Below are 8,023 nucleotides of genomic sequence, written 5' to 3' on the forward strand. Positions count from 1 at the left end.
GAAGAGAGTTTAAGAAAGGTCAACTGTGCCAATTAGTGCTACTTCTTAGCATGGGTCCCGATTTATAATTCAATATTTATATTTGTGGTTAATTGTTTAGTGCCTCTACCCCCTTTGCCTTCAGGAGGGCAAGCGTCCTGTCTCTTATATTTAGCTTTGGGACATGGCCTGAACACAGCATGCATAGAACCCAATCAACATAAATTGGGGAGAGATGCCCACCTCCTCTTGAGAGAATGAGCTTAATGCTTCCCTGAATGTTATTTGAGATTCAACTTTGTTTTTCAACTTTGACCTTTTGCTAAGGAGACACAGAAAGCAGATAGGCCATTCTCTGATGATGACAACATATGTTTCTCATACCTATATCATTACTTTAACTTGGCTATAGAATAATTATCTGTTAATTTGTCTCTATATCAACATGAATAATGTCAGGGTCCTACTCATATTTGTACCCTAAGAACTTAGAGCAGACTTTTAAAAGTAGATGATGAACACATAAGCACACAAATAAGTAGGTGACAGACAGGGGATATGTGTGGTGTTTCTCTGACACACAGTGTATTTATTCACATATTCAGCACAACTCTTAGTATGTGAGTCTATTCATGTTAAATGTTTCCTTCTGTGGGAGGAAGGGGCACAAAGATCATGCCTTCTATTATTTCCCCTTGAGGAGCAAGGTCATTGCATTGGTTAGGACACCATGCTGGCTACACTTTCGTCCTAAGGAATGACTAGCTTATGGCTGTTGGGATAGATTCCAACTAGCTGGACCAGTCCATGAGGTGAATAGGCCCAGCGGATGGTCATATTAGGCTTAGTTATGAAATCACTGAGCCAAGTGTGACTTTGGAGGAAGATAAAAGCATATTAGTTTCAGAGGATTTGTTTCCAAGAAGAATAATAAAGGCTTCGTGTTTAGGTGAGTGAACTAAGTTAGTAATAGATATCAGATGATACCTAATATTTCCTTGTTTAGATATATTTTGTGTATCTTTCTGGTTGGTAGCACAGAGGGGAGATCCTCCCCAACAGCACCCTGAGTATGGTCATTACTTACAATTGTCTTTGTTCCTGTTGAAATGAGGTGGAGTCCTTTCTCTGGAAGACCCATGGGGGTGCTGTATGGGGGTCACTATGGGAAGCCAGAATTTTAACCAACTGTTATTGCAGCCTTGGATCTCACTATTTCTTATAGTGACCCTTATAAGGGAACAGCAAATGTTGAATACTGGTTTTAGCAGAAGACCTTTCAGTCTCCCTTCATATTAGCTTATTTGTAATATGATGTTATAATGAATAGCTTTTTGGAAGCCACTGCAGTCACTGAGCCTCAGTTTCTACAGCTACAAACTGGGGACAGTAGCATGACCCCATTTAACAGTACCCAGTGTGAGCACCAACAGAAGGAAGAAATGTATTGGAATTCCTGGGACTTCCTATCCTACATTTCCTAGGGATCGTCTTCCAGCTTTTTCTGTCTGCCTTTGTTGGTATTCAAGATTGCAGCCCATTCTTACTTACCTCTCTGTAGGGCTCCATTATCCCACACCTTGCAACAAAATTTTGATGGATCAGCTTGAACTTGAAGTGATGGTGGCTGAGGCACAACCAGGCCTTCTTGTGGTGTTAACAATCCAGGAAGATGGTGTAGTCACCAAAGAGTCACAGGGAAAGCATATACAGGGCACCCAGTAATCTCACCTCTACCAACTGCACTCCACTACTCTGTATAAAGTGTTCTGCTAAGGACTAGGGACATAGTGGTGATTAATATCCTGACTGTGCCCTTGAGAAGCTCTCAATCTTTAAAGGGAACTTGGTGGGAAGACCAACAGTGGCGCTGGGGGGTAGAAAGGACAAGAGAAGAATTGTGTGCAGAGAATAGAAGTTGTCCACAGGAGGAAGTGATTTTATGTGTCCAGGGAGGTTGGTTAAGAAAGACTATTTTTTCTGTCTGGCTTATTTCCCTTAGCATGATAATCTCAAGATCCATCCATGTTGCCACAAATGGCAGTATTTCATCTTTCCTTATGGCTGAGTAATATTTCATTACATATATGTACTACTTCTTCTTTATCCAATCATCTATTGAAGGATATTTTGGTTGTTTCCATGTCTTGGCCACCATGAATAATGTTGCTATGAACATAGGGGTACATATATCTTCATAGATAAATGTTTTCAGATTTTTTGGATAGGTACCCAGAAGAGTCATATGCTGGGTCATATGGTAATTCAGTTCTTAATTTTTTGAGGAACCTTCATACTGTTTTCCATAGTGGCTGTGCCAATTTGCATTCCCACCAGTAGCATATGAGGGTTCATTTTTCTTCACAACCTCTCCAACACTTGTTATTACTTATCTTGGTTTTTTTTGTGTTTTTTTTCTAAAGATTTTTATTGGGGAATTGGGGGGATGGGAACAGTGCTGGGGAATTGGGGGAAGGGGAACAGACAAGTTGCTGTCATTTTTGTTCTTCAATCTAGTTGTGGAGGATGTTGCTTCACTGGCCCAAGTTGGCACCGTCATTGCGCTCTTCCTGGGTGAGGCAGATCAGTCGCTGGCTTCTGGACAGCCGCTCACTGCGGCTGCTGGCCGCTCACGCTGGCTGCTGGCTACACACGGTAGCCCATGGCAACCCACTGCCACAGGGGCTGCAGCCTACGCCGTCGCCTGCGACTCATGGCAACCCAGCTCCAGGTTGAGCTGTTGTTCAGCATCTTAGCTGTGGAGGGCAGTGTCACTGGCCCTCATATGTGGGATCCGAACCGGGGCCCTCTGGCATCCCAAGCGAGTTCTTAACCATCGCGCCACTCGGCCGGCCCTTACTTATCTTGTTGATAATAGCTATTCTAAAAAATGCGAGGTGATATTTCATTGTGGTTTTGATTTGCATTTTCCTAATAGCTGATGAGACAGAAAAAAATCGAGAACCCTATGACTTCACTCATATCTGGGATATAAAACTGAAAGCAACAAACAAGACCAAAAAAAACCCCCAAAAACTCATAGACACAAGCAATAGTTTAGTGGTTACCAGAGGGTAACAAGGGTGTGGGTGTTGGAAGAGGGTAAAGGGTGTTAAATATATACTGAAGGAAGGAGAACTGATTCTGGGTGGTGAACACAGTGCAATACATAGAAGATGTATTATAGAAATGTACACTTGAAACCTATCTAGTTTTATAAACCAATGTCACCCCAATAAATTTAATTAACAAAAGACAGGAAGACTTTAACAGAGGGGTTTCTGTCTGACCTGAGTTTTTTGAAGAGTGAGTAGGGGCCTTCTAGGCATCACACAGACATTTCTTGGCAGAGGAAACTACATGGGTAAAGAGCTGTAGACCTAGCTTATTTGAAGGAATTCAAGCATTTTTTAAGCAGGGAGCCATGGAGTGAATGAAGGGCAGATTAGAGATTTCAGGCCAGTTGCTTTACTTGAGTTTCTGTAACCTTTGTGCTTACTGATAAAACTGAGTGAGTTGTTTATTGATTTCCCACAGAACATGAACTCAAGGGTGGTCAAACTGGGAGTGTCCATGATGCTTTGCCAATATCAAGGTGGAGAGGGCACCTGTAGTTGGAGCACAGATGGCTCTTCTACTGGCTGCAGCTCAAGCCCCACCCCCTTTTCCAGCACATAAACATCCAGTCTCACTGAATATCCACCGGGAAGGGAGTTTTGCGCACACACGCTGGCAAAGACTAGCAACATTGCTGAAAGGGAGCCTAAGATTAGAGGATCTTGGAGGAAAGTGACCATGAACCTCATCCCAAGCTTTTCCACAGAGACCTGGGTTCTACTGGCTACCAGCCTGGTGCTGCTCTATCTGTGAGTAACTGTCCAAATGTTTGTCCTGTGTAACCTTGGACTTGGGGAGCTAATCAGGCCCCCCTTTCCCTTATCTGTTTTGAATATCAAACATTTAATGAAGGGGTAGCTTCTCACGCACTGGGCACACAAACAAAAAGGTTATTATTGATATTACTCTAACCTGTTGAAAGAGGATCACTCCATGAACCCCCAACTCCTAATTTCTGTAACACGGAGGGTTTAGTGACATAATTTTCTCCTGGGGATGATCTTCTGATTGACTGCCAGTTTGGATGGATCTAGACTAACCAACTAGAATTCAGCAGATGCAGATATAAACAACTGGTTTCTGTGCAGTGGGGTCCTCACTCTCTTCCCAGCTCTGGGGATCCTGGAGGCAGAAGGGAGTGGCCTGGGGTTTTGTTTTATTACATTCACTTTGCAAGTTCTATGTCTACTGCAAGAGATGTGTAGAAGGATTGGTCTCTGTGTGACTAGGTTGGTTCCTGCTCCCTCCCTCCCACTGCCTGGCATCATTTATGCAAAGCACCAGGGTGCACCCCAGATTTCATAGGTGTTAGAGACTGTCCCACCCTTCTCTCATACTTGGATCTTCCCTCTTTTCTGTGTCTCTCCCCTGGTACCACCTCCTAGGACTCATTGCCCCACTATGAAATAGGCAGAACTATTTATCCTTAAATGAGAAATCTTTACAGCAGAAGAAACTTTGCAGAAATCTTGAAATCATATTCTTTTCTTTCACCTTTTCCTTCTAGTCTTGGGGGTGGGGGTGGGGGGAGGGTCAGCATCAGTATAGCAATTAATGTTTTCTCAATATAAAATCTGCTAACAACCTGTAAAGCCACAAACCTATGAACCAATTGGGGTTTAAATACTTTTTTTCTTTTGAAGTTACCGTACAGGAGATGAATCAATCACCTAGTAGAGAAATTCCTTTCAAGAGTGGGATTCTTGGCATCATGAAGCAGGTTAGGAAAGGAGTTATTTTTGATGTATGGGTAGAGAAAGCCCTCTCATTTCCTATTTTCACTTTCATGAAAAGTAGGAAATCATGATGAAAATATAAAGTTTGTTATATTCTTTAAACAAAATGTTATGACTACAGGGTATTGTGACAACATATTTTGTGTCTAATCACATTTTAAAATTAATTGATCATGTTTAATTTTATTCTATTTTGTGCTAAATTTTCTTTTACTGAGATAAAGCTATTACCAGCATTTTCTTTCATAAAGATAAAAAGTGCTGCTGATTCAAGATCTGTGGCTACAAAGGTGTATAAATGACCTTACCCTTCTAGAGTAATGTCAGGAAATGGGTCTAGTGTACAAAATAATGTAAGGAAATAAGGACATAGATTGTATATATGCTTTTAAATATACCTGCCTATCCAATTATTTTAATCTCAACAGTGCAGGTGATCAAGCAAGATCATGAGCCAGTGATGGTAAAAGACACATCCAGGTAGCAGTCTGGATAGAATGGAAGGATATTTCTCCCAGATGCTCCTGGTCCCGGTCCCATAGAAGGTCACTCATTCAAGCAGAGTAGGCATCTAATCTGCTTGAAGCCTGGGGACAGAGACATCATCTAAATCACAATGTGTGGTCTGTCTGGCAGTGGGGCTGTCACTGCTGTTACCACTGGATAAACAACACTGTAGCCTTAGATAACACTGGTACAGCCAAGAGTCAGAAGCTGCAGAGTAGACAGTATCCTCTCACGCCCACACAATGTAAATACACTAGAAATGATTGGTTTTATTGTTAGCCCCTTCATTTGCACCAAAAGCATATTACTCTACCAAAAAGAGGGAAGCTGGAAAGAAACTGAAGAGGTCCCCCAGCCCACCCTCTGCCTTGATATGGAGTCATGTGAGTGTAGTCATTAGATCTTCCCTTGGGATCAATGTTGCTGACACATTCATTCAATTGCTTAACCTCACTTGAGAGTTTATGTAACATGTTGAAAGTTTAGAAACAGAAACTGGTTTAATTGATCTGCCATAGTTGCATGGCAAAGATAGGAATGGGGATGGCATGAACCAAGAGTACCCCATTTTTGACAGTCAGTGCTCACACTTCTATCAACTTTCTGGAGGAAGGATCCAAACACCCAGCTGTGCTTGGCCATAGTGCCTCCATTGTGCCCTTCAGCACAAGTTGTTTCATGCAACTTTGGGGGTTTATTTCATCACATACTATAAGATTATCTAAATTTGTACAGAATTTTAGGAACCTATACTTCCTTAAAAGATAATCACAAAAAGAAGAAGAGAAAAGATCTTAATTCAGCTCTCTGGAACATTGTATGGTTACTCATTTTATGTTGTGTAACGCATCTTTTGCTATCAACAGGAAGGTCCCAAAGTTTGCAAGGCCACCCACCTTTCAGCTGAAAGTGCTTGTAGGGTATGTGGGATCATTATGCAGAGCATGCTTTTCAGCCATAATTCCCTAATTTGCCTCTGTGGGGTTGGCCTTGTAGGTCTAGCAGCTTCATGGTTAAAATAGTTGCCAGTCGCCTCTTTCCTCAGCCTGTCCTCCTCCTCCACTCTGCCATCTCTCAGTAACACCACAGGGGGAAGGCTGTAAGGATCCAGAGCCCCCAGCTGTGGGACTCCACATATGACACATGAAGATTAATTTCAAGCAGGCTCACCATAGGAAGCACCAGACTTAATGGGATTTTGAGATATAATAGCTGACACACAGAGCCAGTAAACTAACTGCATGGTGACTGGCCATCTTGACAAACTGCGTGAGCCTGGCTCTGCATAGCAGGTGACCATCACAGGCTGGAGGACCAGATGCCACCAGGGGAAGAATGGTCTGGAAATGGATTATTAGTCATCGGGTTTTTTATACAGTTTCATTCAGGCACATATATGGGACAATCATTCTTCTCTAGAGCACAAGTCACCAAATGTCCTGAGAACATGGACTTGGGTGTAGCTGATAGGCACTCACATTTCTACGAGGACAATGGAAGCTTTGGACACAGCTTTCATTCCATAGAAATCAGTACACCGTGGCTATTCCAAGGCCTCTTTGTGATGATATATTTAAGAAGACCCAGATCCTAAAACAAGGTCAGGGGCTACAGGAAAGGACAAGCGTAGAAGTCACAGAGCAAACTGTAAGAAAAAATGCCTCAGTGGGCTCTCAGTAACTCTCAGTTATTGATGGATGCAGTTAAGCAAAATCTCATCACTGAGGGTAGCCAGTTAGTTCAGTTGGTTAGAGTGCAGTGCTCATAACACCAAGGTTGCCCATTGGATCCACATTTGGCCCCTGAGCTGTGCCCTCCACAACTATATTGAAACAACTACTTGACTTGGAGCTGATGGGTCCTGGAAAAACACACTGTTCTCCAATAAATATATTAATAAAAAATCTCATCATCAGAGCAGAAAAACTTTTTTCCTTTTTCTACCTAGAATTAGAATTTCCAAAATCATGGAAGTGTCAACTTGTTAAATAAGCATGAGTGAATTTTCTGGAAGAATTCCAGCCTGAACCTCTCAGGAGCCCTTCAGTCGGGAAGCATTTCTCAAGTATTCACTCTAGGACTGGGGTTCTGAAGTCTTCAGCTCCTTTTAGCTAATCATCATTACTTTTTGTGGGTCTCCCAGTGGAGATGAGAAAGGAGATGATGAGTGAATGTAAATACTGCTGTTGGAATTGCTGATATTACTTATCACCTACATGTTACCTCCCTAGCTTGACTGCTCCAGTTCCAAGTCAGTGACTCGCCAGCCCCAGCACCTATTCCATAATCCCTGGCTGTTTCTTTTACTTTATAGATATGGGACCTCTACACATAGACTTTTTAAAAAGCTGGGAATCCCTGGGCCAACACCTCTGCCTTTTATTGGAACTTTTCTGGGCTACCGTAAGGTGAGTTGTATTTGGGCTCCCTCTTTTGCTTCTCATGGTTACAGATCCCAGCTGAGCTCCATAGTCAAATGCCCGCCTCAGGAGAGAGTTCTGATGTGTCACACTTTCCAGAAAGGGTGTCATATGACCCACCCAGCAGCAGGTCAGGTTTACCCCAGGGCTCTGTTGTCAGCTGTTAGGAGCCTCAGGTTTTGCCCCAGTCAGACAGCAGAGCTCTCTGGCTGGTTCAGCACCGGAATTGCTGTTCCAACTTGTGAGCATCATAAGAATTTTTTT

The 8,023-nt window shown here is 42.6% G+C and overlaps 1 long non-coding RNA gene across 1 annotated transcript in view; it reads left to right on the forward strand.

Annotated features, from left to right (window-relative positions):
* The window catches only part of LOC109378051 (uncharacterized), a 30,283-nt gene that overhangs the window by 17,876 nt on the left and 4,384 nt on the right, over window positions 1–8,023 (forward strand). Inside the window, exons 2-3 of the long non-coding RNA XR_002122951.1 lie at window positions 3,517–3,845; window positions 7,654–7,747. This is a non-coding gene — a long non-coding RNA (uncharacterized LOC109378051). The remainder of the gene's footprint in view (window positions 1–3,516; window positions 3,846–7,653; window positions 7,748–8,023) is intronic.

The sequence above is a fragment of the Hipposideros armiger genome, unplaced genomic scaffold, assembly GCF_001890085.2.
Source record: "Hipposideros armiger isolate ML-2016 unplaced genomic scaffold, ASM189008v1 scaffold_1712, whole genome shotgun sequence".
Taxonomy (NCBI): Eukaryota; Metazoa; Chordata; class Mammalia; order Chiroptera; family Hipposideridae; genus Hipposideros; species Hipposideros armiger.